General features: G+C 43.8%; 1 long non-coding RNA gene across 3 annotated transcripts in view; it reads left to right on the top strand.

Annotated features, from left to right (window-relative positions):
* The window catches only part of LOC127490327 (uncharacterized), a 191,299-nt gene that overhangs the window by 40,956 nt on the left and 126,725 nt on the right, over positions 1 to 23,618 (top strand). For 2 of the 3 annotated variants that reach the window (XR_016230372.1, XR_016230373.1), the window contains exon 2: positions 17,668 to 17,756. The exons of the other annotated variant lie outside the window; for it this stretch is intronic. This is a non-coding gene — a long non-coding RNA (uncharacterized LOC127490327). The remainder of the gene's footprint in view (positions 1 to 17,667; positions 17,757 to 23,618) is intronic. 3 annotated transcript variants of the gene reach the window in all.

Raw genomic sequence — 23,618 nt, 5'->3', positions numbered from 1 at the left:
TGATCAAATGAGAGAGTCAGATAGAGCATGAGGTACATAATTATCTCTGTAACTGACACTCTTGTTAAATTCCTCTACTGCAACCCAGTATTTGGCCTTCAGCAGATACTCAACTCCTGCTTCTGTTTTTTTTTTTTTTTAAAGGATTGCGGATTTCTTACTTTTCAAATAAAATATTTATTTGAGAGGGAGAGTAACAGGGGTGGGGGGTTGGAGGAGTGGGGGCAGGGGCGTGGAGAGAGAGAGAGAGAGAGAGAAGAAAATTTTCCACCCACAGGTTTACTTCCCAAATGGCCACAGCAGCTGGGCCTAGGCCAAGCTGAAGCCAGGAACCTGGAGCTACATCTGGATTTCCTATGTGGGTGACAGGGGCCCAGAGTCTTGGGCCGTCCTCCACTGGACCGGAAGTAGCCAGGACTTGAATCTGTGCCCGCCATGGGATGCCAGCATCACAAGTGCAGCTTCACCTGCCGGGCTGCCACACTGGCCCCAGCTCCTGCTTCCAAACCTGTGTGGTTTTGGCCTCCTGGCTCTCCCTCTGCCTCTCTACGTTTTTTGTTTTGTTTTGTTTTCCGTTGGCATGCAAGCCTATTGCCGAATGAGTTAGCTGAAGCGAAAACATTAAGTTATTTGGATTTTTAAAAAGTTAAAAGGTATCCTGTGTTTATTGCCCCAGACAAAACCACAAAACAGTTATCAACCAAACACACACATGTACATAGAACACTCCATAAGAGACCCAAGTAGCATGGCAGACTGCCTGCCTGGGGGACAGGACCTTAATTTAACAATTGCGGAACTGATAATATTCTTGTGCATGCGGTTTTAGCATAATGAAACGCAGTCTTATTTGTTGAAACAAAGATTGCTCCTTCTTTCTTGGAGGTGGGGTTCTCAAATTGGTGAGCAGGGGTCTGTGATAAGGAACGCAAGTGGGCTGTCCTGTTTGGGAACTGTGTCTGACCCCACACTATGCCCAACCCCATCTAACATCTTGTTAATATTTACAGTTTTGCAGTTTGCTCTTCCAGTAGAAAAAAACAAAAGTGTTCACAAATTGCCTCATAAAAGAAACTCCATTTAGAGAGTCTTATTCACTAAGGATTTATTAGCTCTTCACACTCCGGGAGCCTGGAGTTTTATTGTGACTCAGAGTTAGTTGTGCACCCAAATCAGCTGGATAACTCCACTCTTGAGATAGCAGACCAGTTGGAGGAAAGAGCTGTTCAACTTCTCCTTTGGCTTAATGTCATGTGCATGTGTGTGTGTGTGTGTGTGTGTGGTCCTCTTCCCCCAGGAGTAGCCCCTCTGGTGTGCCCATCCACACAGGCTGAACCAGAAAACCGTAAGTTTTGACCACTTAAAATAGGTGTTGGGAGTGGGACAGATATTTCTACAAATTCATTGCCCATGAAGATTTACAGCGATGTTCTCAAGCGGTATCAACTCCAGATGTAGCCAGAGGGAGGATGGAGTAGAGAGGAAAGGTCACACTGGAAGAATTAAATACAAGTAGGAGGCAGCCTTGCCAAGGTGGTCTGGATGAGCAGCTGTGAGCTGGGTGAGGAGGAGGACAAAGCAGCCTGCGCGCAGGTAGGCTTGTGGAGATAGGAGTCCAGCTGAGCCTGCAAGCAGGGACAAAATTCAGATAGGCGAAGAGGAGGGGAAACCCTTCAATGGAGAACTGTTGAAGAGACCTCTCTTTGCTTTGGTTTCAGCTGGGACTTGCCTGCCGTGGAGAGGGAGAGCTGTTACAGTCTTCAGAGCTATGCTCAGTCTTATCTGCATGTGCCCACCCAAAGTATTTGAAGACGAAAGGAAGAAGAGGACCCATTAGAAAGCAGCCTATATTTCCCTCTCCTTTTTATTCTCCCACTCAACGTTTAATTAAGAGTTCATAGCTAATGCAGATTCAAGGTGAGATAAAAATTGTAAGTTATTGATGTGCTTAGTAACAGCCACTTTAGGTGTTGCCTGAATTTTGAGGAATAGGCTCTTCAGTGATCTGGAAAATACCTAGAAATATGGAAATCAACACAAAGATCTCTGAGCACAAAGGACACGAGGTGGCACAAAGCCCCTACATCTTGCTCTGTAGGAGACCACAGCAAGGGCGTCTTCTGGTCAGATCTATTTTGAGTTATAGCTTTGTGAAAATGCAGGCTGCCCATGTGACAGAACCCAGGGAGGGAATGAACAGGGATGGAGGGAAGGAGTGGGGCTTGAAGCTGACACTCAGGCAAGTCCTGGAGAAAAGGAAGATGGCAGAATTGACAATCCAGAGCCACTCCGTGTCGAAGCAAACAGACTTGCCACTCAGTTGTGACCCTGGGATATCAATGGAAGGCTAACAGATGTAAGCTTTGTCCTGTTCAGTGGGTTAGGGGGGAATTTCAGGAAGATTTCTCTAAAGTTGGTCAACAACGTTGGCATGTCAAAAAGTAGGCTTTAAGTGTCTGTGGTCGTGGAGAAGGGGGCAGGCCTCTGCCAAGGGCTTGGTCTGTTGGGTGCTTTCCACTCTTGTATCATTTGATCATCATAGCTCTGCTGAGAGATTCTTGTTTATTTATTTATTGTCAGAGGAAACTGTAGCTAAAGAAAGGAGGTAACTTGCCTGCTGACCCATGGTAGCTGAGGAAGGATGTGAATCCACCTCTTAGGCCATTTCAAATCACATCACCATTTATGGAGAAACCTTGGTTTTCAATCATGTGCTTGACACAGGTTTTGTTATTCTACTCTGTGAGTTCCTTGCCAGAGTGCTTGAAACAAAACCATCCAAGGACAGGGCACTGGCTTGGATGAATGTGCTATGTGCCAACCTATACTTAATAAGTGCTTTCTACAGCTAGAAGCAATATGAGATGTGGTCATTCATGTACAGTGCCTTGAATATAAGAATTCAATAAATGCCATCTATTATGATGAGAATGACAATGATAATGAAGATGATTAAATGGTCTCTGCCCTAAAGGATTTCCTTTGACTGACCATTGATTTCTGCCAAGGATTAAGCCTAATAGGATAGAGATCATCATCACCACATTATTAAATACTTGTACAATGAAGATGAGGACACAGGCTCTGGAGCCCCAAGCTTAACTTCTTGTTCCACTGCCTCCCAATGGTATGGCGGGTCTGTTGTCCTTTGTAGTACAGGACCCGACATGTTTTTGTGATCAGAGAGAAACATCAGTAGTTCCTCTCCTAGAGCTTGGATAACTTGTGGTGTTTCTTTTGCAATATACCCAGGCTTCTTTTCTACTGAGTGACACATGTTCTTTTACCAGTAGCTGGCTTTCCTTCTTATCCTAGGCCACCTTCCCTGATGAACCTCCCCATTCCCTGTGTAGAGATAAAATACTATGTATAGTAAAAACCCCATTTCTGGTTGAGGGAAGATCGGGGATAGCATCTTTTGGTCTTGACTTCTTTTTTATTTTTTTTTTACTTTTTTTTTTTTTTTTTTTTGACAGGCAGAGTGGACAGTGAGAGAGAGAGACAGAGAGAAAGGTCTTCCTTTGCCGTTGGTTCACCCTCCAATGGCCGCCGCGGCTGGCGCGTGGTGGCTGGCGCACCGCGCTGATCCGAATGCAGGAGCCAGGTGCTTCTCCTGGTCTCCCATGGGGTGCAGGGCCCAAGGACTTGGGCCATCCTCCACTGCACTCCCTGGCCACAGCAGAGAGCTGGCCTGGAAGAGGGGCAACCGGGACAGAATCCGGTGCCCTGACCGGGACTAGAACCCAGTTGCCGGCGCCACAAGGCGGAGGATTAGCCTAATGAGCCGCGGCGGCCACGGCCAGTCTTGACTTCTATAAAAAAAACACACCAGATGGGAAATTCATTAACAAATAAATAGGGTTGAAAATAATTGTTCGAGCATGGCAGAGAGGTGGAATTTCTACCTTGTGTGGGGTGGTCAGGTAGGCTTCTTGGAGAGCATGGCCTTGAACTGGTCTTCAGGGCAGGCAAAGCCAGACTGTTTGTTTAGCCTGGAATCTCAGCTCTACTGCTTACTAGTGGAATGACCTACGTAGTTTTCTTCATCTTTCTGTGCCTGAGTTTAGTTTCTTCATCTATAAATTACAGATAGTAATATTACCCCCTTCATAGTGTTGTGCCAACTGAATGAGTCAGCATATCTGAGATGCTGAGAATGGTGCCTAGCGCTGAGTAAAACCTAAAGAAATATTAGCTATTTTTTTTTTTTTTAAGTTTGGAGAGATTCTGGTGGTCAGAGACAAGAGGCCAGATCTTAGAGGTAGAAAAGAGAATTCAGGTCAAATTTATGCTCCCCGCCAGCCAGCAGGAGGCCTGGCTTATCCGGTATGACCAGTGACACAGCCAAGGGCAAAATGTTTTCCCATGGACACGCCTGAAGGCAAAAGTGAGGGACTCCTTGGTGCTGCAATTTGGAAAACAGGCTTCTGAAGAGCTTAATCTGCTCTTTGGGATTTATCTGGATCTGGGGAAATGCTGGGCCTGAGGGGGCATTTCTGTTTCTTTAAGAAAACATGTTTTGTTGGAAATTCAGAAAACTTGCCTGATGATTTCAATAAGTCTCATCGGAGCTCTTACGGTTTACCTAGGAGACATTTAGGGAGGACCTGGGTCTCACCTGATGTTGCACGTGTTCTTTCTAACACTCGAGAGGCATTTATTGATCATCTTCAATCTGTTCATATTTCTACCTTTGCTGAGCTCGCAATTTATTGGGTGACAAGATGAGTAAGAAGACAATCACTAGTTTGACAAATGCTCTCGTGGTGGGAGCTTGGGTACCATGAGAGTCAGTGGGAAGGGTGGGTAATGCAGTCCAGGACAGTGGAGGAAGGGCCCTGTACATTCAGGTCCAGAGGAGGAGGAGGAATTAGCCCACAGCTGTGGGAGGGGAGGACTGAGAGGCTGTGTGGATGTTGACTTGGGCCAGGGTTATTATTGTGAATACATATTGTATGTGTTGTGCAAGTGTGTAGAAGGGGGAAGAAAGATAGAATGGGGTATGAACAAATAGAATCAGGACATACCTGATCTGGATTAAGTAGAGGAAGCCAGGATTTGCATTCCTCTTTCCTGCTGACTTTGGGCAAATTAGTTCACCTGGATGGAACTTAATTTCTTTATTTGTAAAGCAAGATTATAGTCATATAAATATGGCCCACTTCCCAGGCTACTTCATAATTGAAGATTCTAAAGGGCTTAAAACATACGGTATATACACAAGGAAAGCATTCTCATTGTCCTCTTAGGATTTCACTTAGGGTGACAGTAATCTCTGTGGTAAATCCATAGTACAGTACCAGGTGTATATGAAGTGAGTGATTAGGAATCGCCATCGAGAACAACGTGTCTAATATTTCCAGTGCCATCACTGGAGGCAGAGATACAAAGCCTCTGCTTTTGGGAGTGAGCAATGTTGACCTATTAGCAGACAGAGTAAATGGTCGACCATGTTTTTCATTTCCCCCATTCCACAGCTACCCCCACGTGCTTATGCCCCAAAGGTGGTGGCTGACAGAATACAAACAGTGGTGTCTCTGCCTCTGTAAATCTCAGCTACAGAGCATCAGTTCTTACTGTTGCTTCTCCATTACCTCTCCTGTTGGTCAGACAGGTCAGACAATGATGGGACTGTTGAAGGTGGGACAACATGATACTGTAGGGACTTCTCACCCTGTGGAGAGGGTGGAGAGGGCTTCAGGGACGAGCTCCAGAGATAGGGTACGAGAGTGGGCAAGCTGGTATAGACAGAAGGTTAAAATGTCGTCCATCCACATGCCAGTTTCAAGGTCACTGTGTGACCTTGGCAGGTTATTTCCCTTCTCAGAGCCTTTGTTTCTTTATCTGTAAGTTGGACAGTAACAGTACCACTTTTATAGGGTTGCTGTGAGAATTGCCAAAAGATTTTTTTGGAAAAAAGCAAAATCATGGCATACAAATATTAAATGAACCTGTGTTGAAGATTTTGTATAACTCACTCATTAATGAGGGAACCGATGAGATGACATAACTGGCTTAAGAATTCAAAGAGCCACATATAATATAGGCGATAAGGCATGCTGAAATGAATTTACAAATAGATGTAAACTGGGTTTGTTCAAAAGGTGATAATCAGCTGCATTCCACAGGGTATATTTCATTTGCATTTCAACGGACAGAAGTTATTTCCATTGTTGTCAATTTTCTACATCTTACAGTATTGTAGAATAGCTAAAAAATCATAATCCAGATCATGTCTAGTTTTCCATTTGAATCACCCACCTATCTTCTTGGTCCATTTCAAAATCTTTCTCATACTTTTTCATCATTTAATTCAATACAGATACTGCACACATAATGCTTGGCAGAACAAGTGCTCAATTAATACTATTATGAGAATCACTGACATTATAGTAATAATAAAAATCATCTGCATTGCTGGCAGCACTTTGTCCCTGAAGTAAAGCTTTGGCCATGGTGTCTCCTCCAAAGCTGTCAGTGGATCATCACTGGCTCTGAAATAAATCCACATTTCTTCGACATTTAAGGTTCTCTCGTCTGAACCCATCCACACACGCCAATCTACTCATATTTCCCACACATAACTTCCTGCAAGGTCTGTCGCGATGTCTGGAATGTTAAAGAGGCAGGAGTCTTTATTGATACCATACAGTGCTCCTTCTCCAAAAGAGCAGATGTCGCTAAAGGAAGATTGCTGCCCGGAAATGATCTGCCAGCAACATAGTTTTCGGGTAAGCAAGTGCATTAGTCTGTTAGCGCAGCCAGAGCAAAATACCTCGGGGAGGGTGGCTGAACCAACAGGCCTCTCTTTTTCATGGTTCCAGAGGCTGGAAAGTCCATGGCTATCTTCCCAGCTTGCGGATAGACACATTGCTTTGTCTGCACACGGTCTTTTCCCTGTGCATACACACACACACACACACACATACACACACACAGGGGGAGATAGAGAGAGGAGAGAGAATGAATCTTTCATCCGCTGATTCATTCCCCAAGTGGCCTCAATGGTGCTGGCTATGTCACACCTGAGCCAGGAACTCCATGTGGATCTCCCATGTGGGTGGAAGCAATCCAACTACTTGGCTATCTTCCAATGCCTTCCCAGACACGTTAGCTAGGAGCTGGATTGGAAGCAGCGCAGCTGGGAATCGAACTGGTGCTCCAGTATGGGAAGCTGGAGCTGAAGGCACAACTTAACCTGCTGTGCCACAACACTGGCCCCCAGATATGTGTATTTTATTTTATTTTTCAGATATGTGTATTTTAAAGATGCCTTCCATTCATACTTTTTAGGGACATTAACCACAATAATCTAGTTTATCTCAATAAGAAGAGGTTAAGAAAATTGTAAAATATACATATGACTTTTATGTTGCCAAGCCCCTGGAATTAGCTAATAAGTTTTCATCTTGGGAAAGTATTCTGTTGGAAAGTGCATCATGTGCCAAACTCTTTGCAGGCAGGCGTTTGAGTAATTTCAGCAACAATTTCAGGATAGGTACCATCATATGAAATTGCTATGTGGGCGGATATCACTTCCTGTTGTTATGGTTTACTTATTGGGAGCCAAGTGGGATGAGAGTGTCAAGTGATGCGTACATAAGTTGAGACAGTGAGACACAGTGAAAAAGGAAAAAAGTGACCTGTTAGATTTAGAGCCCAAGAGACCAGAGCTTGTCACCTACTATCTCTGTGACATTAGATAACTTCCTTAATTTTGTAGGCCACAGCTCCTTTATCTGCAGAGTGAATAAGGATGGCTTCTAAAATTCTGCGTTGGGATAGTGTCAGCTGTTGTTACAAACTCCACAACTGCAGTGGCTTTACCACAATAAAAGTGAAAGCATTTTGGCAGTTAGTTTTTTTTTTTTCTTTTTTAAATGAATCTTTTTTTTAAGTGAATCTTTAAAACTGGAATTTAGCATGCATGCTGAAAAATACATGTCAAAAACTATTGAGTTTAAGAAAGTGAATGCCCTTGTAACCCCTACCCTAGTAACATGTTTTTACAGCTTTCCATCCATTGCTCCCTGTAGCTTGCTCAAAGCAACCACCATCTGGCTTCTAATATTTTTATACTTGATATAGTGTATGTATCGTTGTGTTTCCTTCCTCTGAGAATGATACAATTGTGAGTCCTCCCTATTGTTGCAAGTAATAACAGTTTGCTAATTTTGATTGACTCACGCTGTTTTATCATATGAACATGCCAAAATTTATACACACTCTGTGGATATTTGGGCTACTAGGAATAATGCTGTTATGAACAGTCTCAGGCTATATATTTATATGTCATATTGTCATTTCTATTGGTATTTAGGAATTTTGTTGTTGAAAAATACTAGCAGTTTTTTGAAGTGGTTGTACAAGTGTGTGCTTCCAACAGCAGCATATGTATGTTTCATTTGTTCCTCATTTTCACCAACAGATGATCTTGCCGATGTTTTAGTTGTAGGCATTTTGGTAGAAATGAAGATCTCATTGTGTTTTTAATGTGCACTTCGCTAGCAGTTCATGAGATTAAATGACTTTTCATATCAGCCATTAAATATCCTTTTCGAGTGACTGTTTAAGTCCCTCACCTGTTCTTCTCATAGGATGTCTATTGTTCATTGGTTTTAGGGAATTCTTTACCTGTTCTGGGTTTGAGCTCTTATCTATTCTCTGCTGCTGCGTTGACCTCTATTTTCTAGTTCTTGTTTTCTCCCTTTATCTCCTCTTGTTAACTCTTTGTTAATTCTCTTTCTGATTTTCTTTGGTTTTATTAATTGCTTGAGTTAGAAGTTTATTTCAATTAGTATTACTCATTTAAAAATTACTTAAGGCAATGATTACTCCTATGAATATTTTTCCTGTTGTGATGATACAGTTATTATTTTGTTTTATTGATTTCTCATTATTTTGGGATCAGAGGATATTGTTTATACTACTTCTACTTTGAGAATTTATTGACATTTTCCTCAGTACCTAATATATAATCAATTTTAAAAATCTATATATCAGTATGTGTCAGCTTTTTAAGAAAAGCAAACAGTTTTCAGAGGAATATTCATTGCCTTAAATACAATAAATAAATAAATACAACTATGGTGTTTTTCATCAGATGTGAAGTGAGGATACCATTAGTTACTGTCCTGGCCAGAATTTTTACGTCCCTAACAGATTCTTATGTTGAAATCTAACCTGTAATGTGGTGGTATTAAGAGGTGAGCCTTTGATAGATGATTAGATTATGAGGGGAGAGCCCTAGAGAATGGGATTAGAGGTCTACCAAGAGGCTCAGAGAGCCTACTGGCCCCTTCCACCCTGTGGGGACTCAGCACAAAGGTGCTTTCTGTGGAGGCAGAGGTCCTAACCAGACATCAGTGCTGCTGGTGCCTTGGTCTTGAGCCTCCTGAACTCTCAAACAGGGGTGGGGAGTGTCCAGTTCATGAAATCCTTTGGTCTGGTCCTGCTAAGGCAACCACAGGCAGGGCTCAAAATTCAATAAATCTACAGCAGGCTATTTTGTATGCCCCATGAATCGTTTTATAAATATCCAAACGGCTCTTGGCAGAAAAAAGGTTCTTTACCACTGCTGTGGTAAGAAACACATTTCTGTTGCTCATAGTCCATCCAGTCTATGATATTTTTGATATAGAAATCTAAATGGACTAAGGTAGTAGGCTAACTATGAGTGAGACATATGTGTTTGGTATGGGGAACACAGTTGGCTTTCTCAGGTTGTTCCTAATGGCCAGTAGGGAGCAAAAATTAAGGCAGCTAGCAGTTCATGACCAAGTTCTGGCTGTTTGGACTAATTGCCATGGGGTTACTGTTCAGTTTCCTGGATTGGTTACTGCTGAGTGTGGATCATAGTTGTGTTATCATTTGTGGTCTGCATGTTGCCAATTCATATATTTAGTTTCTCAATTTTTATTTGTTTTCTTAGTTTTCTTTCTTGGGCCCTGTGACTATCCTTTAAATATCTTCCATATCAATAATTTTCTCTCAAATCTTTTGAAACTTCTCTCCATTTTTTCATTTTTCTTTTTTGTGTCTCATACTTTGTTCACTGGTGTTTATTTGCCTTTTTACTCCTTGATTTTTCCTTTATTTCAGGATGGCTTTATTTTTATTCTTCTTTCCAGAATGCTTCCAGCTTTTAATCTTTTCTCATTGTGCTGTTCCTTCCTTGAGCTCTTATAAATGCATTTTATGTTTATATTTAATAGAGGAAATTTCTTTATTAAGTATTTTAAATTTTCATTGCAGTTTTCATTTTTTCTATGCAACACAGTTCTGTGTTCTTCATTGCCATTTGGTTTTCTTGCTCTTTTTCTCATTTGTGTTAACTCATACTATCTTTGAGTAAATCCTATGCTGTTTTTGAAAATTACTGAACTTTACAGTAGGCAAATGTGTATTGACCTGCTAAATGTGTAATGGAGGAGCCAAGGCAATTCAGATCAGTTGAATTTTTTTCCTTTGATCTAGGATTTTGCAGGTAAGTTCATTTAGACTTCACTCATTGAAGATAGTCAACTCTGTTGATTTATGTTTGTTATTTATTATTATTATTTGAGAGGTAGGGGGAGAGAGAGAGAGAGAGAAAATATGAGAATGGACAAGTTCCCATTTGCTGGTTTTCTCCCCAAATGCTCACATTGGTCAGGCTTGGCTGGAATTAAGCTGAGAACTCCATCCAGGTCCCCAGCACGGTTGATAGCAACCCAGTCACTTGTGCTATCACCACTTCCTCCTATGGTTTGCATTATCAGGAAGTTATATTCAGGACCTGGGATTGGACCCAGGTATTTCAAGGTGGGACATAGGTGTCTTAATCATTAGGATAGATACCCACTTCTTTTTATTGTTATTTTTAAATGTATTTCTTTCTTCCTTGAAGCCATGACACAGATTGAAAACATGGCATGTGTTTACCTCAGTTTTCTCCATTTTTTTTTTTTTTTTGATCTCAGGAGTGTATCCCCAGTATGTACAAGGATATTCCTGTCCATATTACAAACTAAAATTTACCTCATAGTGTGTGCCCATGACCTTCAAGGGGTGTGTGTTGGCTCACATGTTTTGGAAGCTGCAGTTGATTTTTTCTCTCTAGAATCTTTTTTCCCCCTGTTCCTTCCCACAGGGCTCCTTCTCAACTATAACTGTTGTTTGTAGCTCTTGTGTTTCCATGTGGGGAGCTGTGTGAATCTGGGTGTTTTAGTCTGTTTGCATGGCTCCAACAAAATATCTGAGACTGAGTCATTTTATAAAAGGCAGGAATTTATTTTTTTATAGCTCTAGAGGCTGGCAAATCCAAGATCAAGCTGCTAGAAGGGTCGGTGTGTGGTGAAGGTTGAAACTGTTTCCAAAGTGGTGACTTGTTGCTGTGTTATCACATGATGGAAAGTGGCAAGGCAAGAAGGCGACATGGGGGGCTGGCGCTGTGGCATAGCGAGCTAAGCCTCTGCCTGTGGTGCCCGTGTCCCATATGGGTGCCAGTTCATTTCCCGGCTGCTCCTCTTCCACTCCAGGTCTCTGCTGTGGCCTGAGAGGGCAGTGGAGGGTGACCCAGGTGCTTGGGCCCTTGCACCCTTGTGAGAGACCTGGAGGTGACTCCTGGTTTTGGATTGGCCCAGCTCTGGCTGTCATGGCCATATGGGGAGTGAAGCAGCGGATGGAAGACCCCTCTCTCTGTCTCTTCCTCCCTCTGTCTCTGGCTCTTGCCTCTCAAATAAATGAATAAAATCATGGTTTTTTTTAATTTTTTTATTTTTTATTTATTTATTTTTTCAAAAAAGAAGGCAAAATGGACCTCTTTGCTTCCCTGCAGCTCTTTCATCAGGTCCCACTGACAAGGGAAGAGCCCAGATTTTATCACCTAGTCACGTTGTAAAGGCCTCACTTTTTCATATTATTTCCACTGGAGATTACACTCCACTGTGAATTTTGGAGGGACACAAACATTCAAACCAAAGCAGTAGAATCTGAGGTTTTAACTCGCTCCTTGGTTTTGTTGAATGTGGACTTTCTTTGGTTCTCCTTGTTCTTGATACTTTTCAATAATTTCATTTCTTTTTTTTTTTTTTTAAGAAAATAAGAGGGAAATGTTGATTCTTTGCCTCATGTTTAAATCATCATTTCAAGGTTGTCCATAGGAGCCACAGGGAACACTCGCATCTGACAGTGACTGAGAAAGTCCCTCAGCATGGCCAACTCAAAAGAAGTGCATCCCTGTTCCTGGGACCTCTCTCTTACTCTGGTAGCATTCTGCATTTCAGCTGGCGGTTAAATTATTGCAACAATAGTCTTTTTTTTTTTTTTTTTTTTTTTTGTAATTTGAAAGAACAATAGTGGGAGGGAAGGATGGATGTATGGAGGGAGAGGGGAGAGAGAGGGGAGTAGAGAGAGAGATAGAGAGAGAGTCAATTTTCAATTTCCTGGTTGACTTCTCAAATGCAGCAACACCTGGGGTTGGGCTAGACCAAAACTGGGAGCCTTGAACTCCATCGGGGTTTCCCAGGTGTGTGGCAGGGACTGAGTACTTGAGTCATCACTCTGGCCTCCCAGGGAGTGTATTAGCCACAAGCTGGATCAGAAGTGGAATGGAGATTCGAACCCGGGCATCGTGGTGTGGGGTGTGGATATCTCAAGAGGCGTCTTATCTGCTGCGCCAAATGCTCACCTGTCTTCTTTTAAAACATTTCAGTTATAAGTTTTAACAATCAGTTCTCTCTGGTTTGCATCTAGAAAAAAATCTCTAACTCCTTGCTGTCAAATAGTAGAAAATAGCAAGTCAACGACTGAGCTTACATTTTGGGAAAAACTTGGGACATAACGTTTAAATTTCAGTGAGGTTTTAGTTGGCAGCATGGTAACACACATATTTTACAACTTCCTCTCCTTGAGTCAACTTTCCTTGTAAAATGATGAAGAGATAAAGAGGAAGATGGATATGATCTCTGGGTGTGATTTTTGAGAAACTCAGGAAAGCTTCCATAGCCAAAAATACATTTTCCACGGGCTTTTTTTTCACTGCTTCACTGTGCAGGGATAGCAGTGAACCCCTGAGCCTGCAGCCCTCTTGCAAGATGCAGATCTCCACAGGTGAGACAGCGCCCCTAGGACAAGGCTTGTCCAGTGCTGAGCCTCTGGCTCTTCCTCCAAGGGTGACAGCCCCCATTCGTGGCTGATACTAGATATGGCCATCAGTACAGTAGATTAGGCCATAACCCAAAGCAGTGCAGTGAAGGCGGGTGGCTGCTTCTGCTTCTCTTTCATCGCCAGCCCTGGGATTTCAAGCACAACTCCCTTCTGCTAATGTGATTGGTCCTAGCCTAACTCTTTGATTAGGCCTCAAAGGAGGGGCATGGGGGTTCATTATGCTGAAAGAGATCAGAACCCAGTTTTCATTTTCAATTTTATAGGCTCAGCTGCTTCTCTCATTCCAGTTGGTAGCCATGAACATCTTTGGTGCAAGGTTTAGAATTCGGAGGAAGGGAGTAGATCAGGGACCCCATGCTGATGTGGTCCTGATCCAACTCAAACTCTCATCAGTGCCATGCAGATCACAAAGCATGCTTGTGCAGCTGGGACTACAATGGTGCTCTGGTTTCTGTTCTGCATTTGTTGTCTGGGAATACCTCCCCAGAGCTTTGCTGCGAGGCTGGTGGGCAATTGGGAAAGATAAAGTCCTTCTCAGCTTCCTGGTCATAATATAGTCATAAGAGCACCCAGCACTCTCATCTTCTGAAATAACTTTGTGAGGATATTGTAGAGATCAGGGCCACGGAATCCCCCATCGGGATGGGAGTGAGTCCACCAGATGAGATAGAGGAAGTCCTGGAACATGGAACTTGGACTGGGAGAGCCTTGGGGAGGATGACTGTGTGTGACGGTGTGGTTGGGGCAGGGGAATGGCAGTGGTGGCAGCAGAGAATGAACTTTTTAAAATCAGTGATCTTTTCTTTTTTTAAGGTTTATTTATTTATTTATTTGAAAGCCAGAGTTACACAGAGAGAGGAGAGGCAGAGAGAGAGAGAGAGAGAGAGAGAGAGAGAGAGAGAGAGATCCTCCATCCGATGGTTCACTCCCCAATTGATCGCAAAGGTTGGAGCTGCACAGATCCGAAGCCAGGAACCTGGAGCCAGGAGCCCCCTCCTGGTCTCCCATGTGGGTGCAGGGGCCCAAGGACTTGGGCCATCTTTCATTGCCCTCAGCAGAGAGCTGGATCAGAAGCGGAGCAGCTGGGTCTCGAATCAGTGCCCATATGGGATGCCAGCGATTCAGGCCAGGGCATTAACCCGCTGCGCCACAGTGCTAGCCCCAGTGAGTGATCTTTTGAAAGCACAGATCTGCTGGTATCCTGATTTTGTTTATAAGCCTGTAGTACCTCCCACTGCTTGCTCTGAGGATGTTAAAACTCTTTAGCCAGAAACCTCTGTCTGTTCCAGGCACAATAACTGTTAATTCCTGTACTTCCACATTGATTCGGGGCGTCAGTGTCAGGTGGGATGTTCCCTCTCAGTATGTTTGGCCCACCTGGCAAATACCTACTTATCCAGCATCTCCTCACTTAAGCACTTGAGTCAGAAAAGTGTGGCAGGAATCCTGTATTTAACCCACAAAACCTAGGTGTGCAACAGGATATTGAACGGATTCTAGATCTCAGCTCTCTGACTCTAATGCCATATTTTGTTTAATGCGAGGGGGAAAAAAAACCCTGGAAATCCTGTTAATCCATTCAACCCATCCTGACTTCCAGGATTTTCTTTGTAATTCCAGAGTTAAATTCGGAGAATTTGGTACTTGCCAGTTTGGGTCTTCATGAGGATGTACCTAATTGGCGGGAAAGTTTGCAAGCTGTAAGTCATCTGGGAGGCTACCAATCCCTTGGTCCCTACCTGTGCAGTCTGCTTCTGTGGCTGTTTTTTTGCTCACCTGTGGTCATGGTGCCTGTGCTCTGGCTTCCAACAAGATGTGCCATGGGGCAGTGGTCATCATCAAGACAGAACTGACCGCACATGTGTCCTGTCCATTGCAAGGCAGTCCCCACCAAGCTACTGCTAACATGTGGCTTTTCCTGGCCATAAGACAGCCACACAGTGTACTGACTTTCTCCTCACAGCTAACTCTGGGGGCACCATAAATATATCAATTGACCCTTCAATTATAATCATTTTCAAGAGTTATCATGGAATAGTCTGATACTGTGTTCACTGTTTTGTGATCAATACATCACATTTTTTGGAACTCAAAAATCTCTTATTTGTCAAGAAAACCAGAACTTGCCAATGAAAGTTTTGGCATTCAAACCAGTGAGCTCTGATGCCGGATTTAAAAGTCTATTTTGAAACCCAAAAACCATTTCTTTGTCTTTGTGATAAAAATCCTTTGCCTTTTTAAAGCCATCACATGGGCCGGCACCGTGGCTCACGAGGCTTATCCTCTGCCTAGCGGCGCTGGCACACTGGGTTCTAGTCCCGGTCGGGGTGCCAGATTCTGTCCCGGTTGCCCCTCTTCCAGGCCAGCTCTCTGCTGTGGCCAGGGAGTGCAGTGGAGGATGGCCCAAGTCCTTGGGCCTTGCACCCCATGGGAGACCAGGAGAAGCACCTGGCTCCTGGCTTCGGATCAGCGTGATGCGCCGGCAGCAGCAGCCATTGGAGGGTGAACCAACAGCAAATAGGAAGACCTTTCTCTCTCTCTCTCTCACTATCCACTCTGCCTGTCAAAAAAAAAAAAAAAAAAAAAAAGGGCGTCACATGCCTCTGGCCTCTGACTGTGCGTAGGGGAGAGTCACAGGAAAGAGTAGGATACTCAGAGAAGAACTTTGGTTGTTCAAGAAATTAATCCGGGGCTGGTGCTGTGGTGTAATGGATGAAACTGCTGCCTGCAGTGCCGGCATCCTATATGGGTACCAGTTTGAGTCCCGGTTGCTCCACTTCTGATCCAGCTCTGTGCTATGGCCTGGGAAAGCAGTGGAAGATGGACCTAGTCCTGGGGCCCTGCAACCACGTGGGAGACCCAGAAGAAGCTTCTGGCTTTGGATCGGTGCAGCTTCAGCCATTGCAGCTAATTGGGGAGTGAACCAGGGGATGGAAGACCTCTCTGTCTCTCTCTCTGCCTCTTCTGTCTCTCTGTGTAACTCTGACTTTCAAAAAAATAAATAAATCTTTTTTTTTAAACCCAGAAATTAATCCACCACAGAATCCTTCCTTTTAGTGTCAGGACCAGAGCAGGTGCCACTGTTTAATGCAGAAATTATGTGCTAAAATGACTTATGACTCCATCAGGTAGGTCTGTGTGTCCCACCTAATTCTGAGCTCAGTGAGAGCTAGGAGACCCAAGTCCAACATCTGAGCACAGGACATGGCAGGACATTCCATAGATTTCTATCATGTGGCTGAATAATCTGGGGAAGAGAAAGGGGATCAGTCTGGCAGAAGGGGGTTCCATGGTTGTGGGAGGGGGAGTCAGGGACCTGAATGGACAAAGGTGGGGAATGGCTGCAACTGGTTCCTCTTGATTCGTGCGATGCTACTTGTAGGTATGGTGGGACCTGGATGTTGCTGTGGCTCTCATTGGCCCAGAATCTTTGTGGCCCACCTGGATCTCAAGCAGACATTGCGTTCCTTGGGGAATGCATTCTGTGGTAGTAACAAAGGGCGATGAGGAGAAGTGCTCTGTCTGTCAGCAGTGTCGTCTGCATCCACATGTGCGGGCTTCCTCGCGCAATCCTCTCCCCAGTGCCATCTTGCTCCCGCCTCCAGCAGGGACTGTGTGCAGTTCTGGGTCACTATGGAAGGGGCTCTGTGTTGCCATGGTGAGGACAGGGCTTTGCAACTTTGCAACCTTCTGCACCCGTACGCACAGTACTGGGGTCAGGGGTTCTTTGTGGAACCTGCAGACTTGCTTGAAGAAAACAAGTAAGTTAAAAATAACAAACTGGTAATTTTGCTTTCTCATTTTATCAGGTTGTCAGCACATTCCTGTGTGTTGTATGTGTTTTTATAATTTGAAAAGCATATTTGAATCTTTCTTGTCAGAACTGATTATTTTGGGACTTTTTAAGGCAATACACTCAATCAGGGAGGCAGAGTGTGGAAATTGCTGACTTGGAAGCAGATGGTGAGATTTCTCACTCATTTGGCTCTCAGGGAGTCCTGACACACCGTTGGTTCCCCAGAGGAGAGAGAATGCCACTAAGGTCACTGTGTCAATTTATTTTGCTCAGAGAAGGACACAAGAGGAAAACGTACATAAGCCTTCACTCAATCTCTGCACAATCCAGGCTCCAGAAATTGGCAGCCCGACCTTGGCTTTGGCGCTGACCTTGGGGATAAATCTTTGTACAGTGGGTTGGAGACCAGGTGGGAGATCTCCAAGCCAGTGACCTAGGATTCTTATTTACAGATGAGGAAACTGAGACCCAGAGAAGTGAGTTGACTTGCTCAAAGCCACACAGTTATTTCATTAGTGATAAAGCTGTGATGTGGTTACTTAATCTGTTGCTTCTCACACAATTATTCTACTAATCACATGGAGATCAGGTTAAAACTGCAGATTGTGATCCCTGAGAGAAGAGGCACGTCTTGGGAATCTGCACTTCTAACACGCTTTGAGATGATGTTGATGCGTCCATTCCTGGGACAACTTTGTAATGTTTTTTACATTTGGTATTAGAGACCCACTACTACATCATTCCTGAGTACCTGTCTCCGAGACAACTGTGGATTAAAGGATGAGAAGGATGCTCAGGAGTACATATCCAGGTGGGTTCTCATTGGGGCGTATGAAGGTAAGTTCATCAAATAGGGATGTCCTCGAAGGTAAGGGAAGTAAGGTTTAGCTTGTGAGGCTCTGTTCTTCTGTTCAGGTCACTTTTCCTCTTTCATTTTTGACTCATTTTTTTTAAGAGGTTGGGAGGGAAGGTGGTAGGGAAAAAGGGAATATAATTATATTCTTAGAATTGTAACTATGTACTATATTGAATATGTTAAAAACTAATTTAAAAAGAGAGAGAGAAAGAAATATCTTCTATCCACTGGTTCACTCCCCAGAGACCACAATAGCTGAGGGCCCAGAACTACACTACCCACGTGGAGCGTGTAGCTTTCCCAGGCACATTAGAAGGAGCTGGATTGGAGATGGAGTAGTTGGAACTTGAACCAGTGCTCTTGTAGGTTGCTGGCGTTGGGGGTGGTGGCTTAACCTGCTGTATCACAACACTGGGCTCTCTTACTAGTTGCTGCCTCTTCCCTGGGACAGAGTTTTGGAAAGAAGGGATGCGTGTTAATCATGTAAGGAAAAATTACAGAAAGACTTTCCAAAAAAATTTTTAAAAGAAAAAAGAAAAAAAATTACTGGGTATCCTATGAAATTTGAGGTCTGTCTAGGGTATCCACCTGGATTATCTGACTTTATAGTGGTCTATTTCTCTAATTGTCCTTGAAGTGGTTTTAAATTTCTGCAAGTTGTAGAGATCTTACAAATTTTTCTTGTTGCTAGAAATTTAAATAAAATCTAACTGATGAAGTATAATTGACCACTGACTTCCTCTCTTGGTATATTCACCTTAGCTTTCCTGATTGGATGTGTGTGTTCTTTGAATTCTCCTTTGAATTCATAATAACATCTTACTGGCTCCCTCATTAATTAATGTGTTAAATAAAATATCTGATGCATGTTCATTTTGTACCTTGTATTTGAGCAAGAGTTATAATGTTATCCTTTTTAAAAATTATACTTTAAAAATAACTTTGATTATTTGGTTAAATACTTCCTTCAAAAAGGGGAAGATTGAATCTACTCTTTCATGTGAAAACCTGGAATCTTAATTTTCAACATTTATGTAACAGTTAATGTCATGCCATGTTTTTGAGCCTCAGAGGATCAAAGTTACACCCAGGGGCATGTGGCTATCTGACAGAGCGAGGACTTAGAGTTTGGCCCAGGTCCTCACCGTTGCCCCAGTCAGTGGGTTGGTCAGTGGCAGAAGGATAGGCACGGAGGTAGGGGGTCTGATGGAACTGGTGCTCTTTGCCTGTTGGATAGGCCCTTCTCTAGGGGGATCAAAGCAAACATGGAGACTGTGCCTTCTAACGGAGAGGTTTGTGTCTCGCATTGTTTAACTCAGGCCTCTAGCCTGCGAAGCTACAGAGTGACCAGGAAAGGTCTCTGTGCTGTGAAATGGCTCAGTGCTGCTGCAGATGAGCATGGCTGTAGTGACAAGGATGGTGATGAGAAAAATTCCTGGAGTGAGCACGTGCTTTGGAGGCAGATTAACCTGAATTTGAATTATGTATGTTCTGCCAATAGTGTAATTTGTATCCTTGGTACTTCAATTTTTTTTTTTTATTTATTTGAAAGGGAAGAAGGGAGGGATGGGGATGGGGGAAGAAAGAAGAAAAAGGAAATGGAGAAATAGGGGAAAATCAGGAGCAAGTAAGCAAGAGCTTCCACCTGCTGGTTCAGCCCCTAAATGGGGGAACTGGGGACTCAATCCAGGTCTCCGAATGTGGGTGACAGGAACTCAGGTACTTGAGCCATCACCACTGCCTCTTAGGGTCTATGTTAGCTGGAGCTCGGAATCAAATCCGGTACACTGATGTGACATGTGAGCGTCTTAGTCACTGGGCTAAACACCCACTCTAGTGCAGTTTTTTTTTTTTTTTTAATTTATAAAATAGGATGGCACAATCTCAGAATTATCAAAAACTCATGAGGTAGCATGAAAAGTACAGCTTAGTTCCTGGTCACTGTTCATGAAACATTCGTTCTTCTCCATTTTTTTCTTCCCTTTTGCCAAGAAATATATTCATTCACACTCAACGCTGTTCAATGACACGTATTGGACCCTTACTATGGGTCAAAAAGCCTATGGTCAGAACTGTGAGGCATGTAGAAATGGAAACATCCCCATCTGTGTTTCAATGAATGTACAGTCTGGTTAGGGGGAGGGCAGCAGCAGATCTTGGATATCAGTACAGTGAGAGTCTGGAGAAGCAAGCCATCAGGGAGGGCTGAAAGGTGATGTGGGCAGAGGGGTGTGCTGTGGAGAAGGAGTTGGTTCATCATCAGGGAGGTGCTGTTGGGACACAGTGGGGCACCGATGGGGGAAGCGGGCTTGTGCGGGCCAGGAGGAGACTGTGGATGCCAGGCTAAGTGGGTAGGACTTGATCCAATGGGCGGCAAGCCCCTTGGTGCGTTTCGCACAGAGTAATGGGTGTCACGCTATCCAGTGCTGGATGTGGCCCTCTGGGGTGTTGCTGTTGCGCTCCCTGCGTCTCTCCTGGAGGTCAGAGACGTTGTCGCTTGCTGCTCTGATGACTCAGAGGTTGCCTGGGACGGGTGATGAGGAGGAGGCATGCGCGGAGGGAAGACGTGGCGACTGAAATGCCCCATGGAGGCGCTCCCTCAGCTCCCGCCACCTCACGCTCCCTTCTCTGGAGGGCTGTACTTCTGATTACTTCCAACAGCAAGACGTCACCTGTCATTTTTTATCATAAGCCTATTTATCCTTTTACTGGGGTTTGTTTAATTTTTTGCTCCACAGGGTCTCAATTTAATGAAAAATCATAATTTCGATTGCTAAAGATTAGGCTTTGCTGTTCTCATCAATGTATTTCATTACCATTGTCATTTCTAGACAAGCTTCTTGATAATGGAATGACATGTGAGCCCTTTATGAAGATTTTGACAAACTTCCATTCAAAACTAAGCAATTTCAATAGCTTGGGGTCCAGATCCCATGGGCTTTTGGGCAAAAGGGATGGGAGGGACCTCCTTTGTATGGACTCATAGCTCAGTGCGGGTAGAGTGGGCAGATTGTTGTGGCCACGTGCACATATTTGTCAGTGATTGAAGTGGGAGACCCTGAACCCTGGAGCAATGGGAGTTAGGAAACATATACATGAGCTGCCTGGGAAGGGAGATGAGAGGCCATTTATGGAGATGAGATGAACAATGCAACTGATAAATGATTCTGATACAGCAGAGCTAGGGCAGCTACCAGCCCTGTCAGTGGCCAAGATGATAATGAAAAATAAAAATAACAGATACCCTTGCTGAGTATTTTACATAGACTATTACATTTTTATCATCACAGCAACCCTGAAAGGTCGCTATTATGAATCTTATTTTAGAGATAAAATCCTGCTTTTTCAGAGGCTGAGTGCTGGGCTTGCCACAGCATTGCACAGCCCCCCTAGGAGCGTGTAGAAGTAGAATGGATCTTGGCTTGAGGTTAAACTGTTACCTTGGGATTCAGATGAATCCTGAGGAATGGTGGGTTGTGCTTGCTGATAATCTGGGGGCTGGCACTGTGGCATAGTGAATAAAGCCATTACTTGCAATGCCAGTATCCTATATGGGTGCTGGTTTGAGTCCCAGGTGCTCCACTTCCGATCCAACTCCCTGCTAATGTGCCTGGGAAAACAGTGGAAGATGGCCCAAGTGATTGGGCCCCTGCCTCCACTGTGTGAGACCTAGAAGAAGTTTCTCACTTCAGATCAGCCCAGTTCTGGCTACAGAGGCCATTTAGGGATTGAGTCAGCAGATGAAAAACCTTTGTCTCTGTCTCTCCTTCTCTGTGGTTGTAACTGTATCTCTCAAATAAATAAATCTTAAAAAAATCTATTTGAATGGGGGACCTGAGAAGTCTGGGAAATGACTTCTCAAACAGAGAGGGCAGTGTGTCCTGTTGGCCAGGAATGGAATCTTTCCCCTGAAATCAGGGACTGATTCTGAGTGTAGGTAGCCATAGACTCTCAGGTCATCCTCTCTGGTCTAGTCTCCATGGAATGATCCCTAGATATTAGGAATCAGATGATACCTAGATATTAGGGATAAAGATAAAGATGGGGTGAAGTCTGTTCCCAAGACCCCCATAAAGTGATGAGGAGAGTAAGAGTCATAGGATGGAGCTGGGAGAGGGGCTTATGAGAGGTTTGGATTGGAGAGGCACTCAGAGAGCTATAGGTATGTGGGCAGTGGATGGAGGTAGAAAGAGAGTTTCAAGAGCTGGGTCCCTGCTCAGTGCTAGATAAACACAGGCAAAGCTACTCAGAAAATGTTTGGGCTTGCTGGACCCTGGTTCTTCACTGTGGCTTCTCTCTTTTAGGTGTCTGTCAGATTGGTTGTGGTTCTGTCGTTTTTAGGCCAACAATCTTGCTGTTGGCCATGGTATCTCTTGGGATGACATGTTCACAGGACATGTTTGTATGAGCAGACATTAAAGACCTGGTTCTTAGTTTAAAGTGTTATAGGGGTGAATGCCCAGCAAAATCCCGAACACAGAACCCTATTGTTCTGACTTTTGATTTTCCTATTTTTTATTTCTCATTTTCCTTTCATGTCTAGCAGTGATGCAGATTGATGTTACAATGCAGCAGCAAGTGCTAAATGTTTTCTGCTGTGTGAAGTCCCTCTTGCTGCATTTACTGGCCACATACTGTCTGCTATGGATTTGAGGAGAGACTGCTGCCTTTTTTTTTTTTTTTTTTTTTTTTGGCTAGCCAAGAATAATTGACTGGAGTCCAGTTTTCTCCCACAGGCCTTCCAGTCCTGCAGAAAACATAATGTTGATCCAAATGGAAACAATTTCTAAGAGAAATTTGACCCAGTGAGTGACCCGTTATCCAAAGGTCTCTCTCATCTGATCCTTTGCGCCTTCTTTCTTGACTGCATGTGGGTCCCACATGTTAGACCTTTGATAAGTGACTGTACATCAAAAGCAAGAGGAAACTGACAGTCATCAGAAGTTGTTCAGAGTGGGACCCGTCCGTGCCAATCATATGGTGACATTCCTTTTGTAGGAAATATCCTTTTGTTCTAATGAAATACATAGTTTGGTTAATTTATTCTCCCTAGACCTCACTTTCCTTATCTGTAAAATGAATGGGCCGGACTAAGTGACTTCCAAGTTAGTTTTGAGCTTTAAAGTTCTAAGCGTCCATGGATTTTTTTAAACAACAGACAATGGAAGAAGGGCAACACATCTTTGTATTATGTCACAGCCTGATCCAATTTTGGCTGTGATATTGAATCTTCTATTTAATTGGCAATCAAATAACAGAAGCAAACAATTATCCCTGTTTGATTATTTTGGCTAAGTAAGATTTCTCTAGAATGACACTCAAGTGCCAGTATTTTTCCTGAGCCTTTGGTGGCAATGTGGGTGCCCATGAAGGCAGGGCAGATCAGAATTAGTAGAATTTAGTGGAATGGTTGCAACTGGTAGGACCAGTGATTCTTGGAGGTAGCTTGTGAACAATACAGAACCAACATCATGGAACCTGGGCACTGGGACGAGCGACTGGAGGGAAGAAGGTTCAGTCAGGATGTAAAAGTGCCAAAGGCACTTCTCTGTCTTGCCGAGGGACAGAGGTGGCAGGAACCAGTGAGCCAGGACAGTCCTGGGTGCCTCAGGTGTCCTGTCTTGGTCTTTTCAGATTCGCTCTATCCGCATGAAGCCGGACGGCAAGGTCAGCTCTCGGTCGCCTTGAGCAGGCTGACACTATGTCTTCCTAAGCTCCGTGTGGTCCCTGAGAAATAACACCCAGGCACTGAGACGTGTAAATGTTGTTTGAAAACTAACACTTATTTTCTGGTGATAAAAGAATCGTCTCTCTTTC

Source organism: Oryctolagus cuniculus, chromosome 2 (assembly GCF_051225735.1).
Source record: "Oryctolagus cuniculus isolate XC-2025 breed Fujian yellow rabbit chromosome 2, ASM5122573v1, whole genome shotgun sequence".
NCBI classification, from domain to species: domain Eukaryota; kingdom Metazoa; phylum Chordata; class Mammalia; order Lagomorpha; family Leporidae; genus Oryctolagus; species Oryctolagus cuniculus.
Note: the sequence above shows the minus strand (reverse complement) of the source record. Positions and strands in the feature narration are given on the sequence as shown.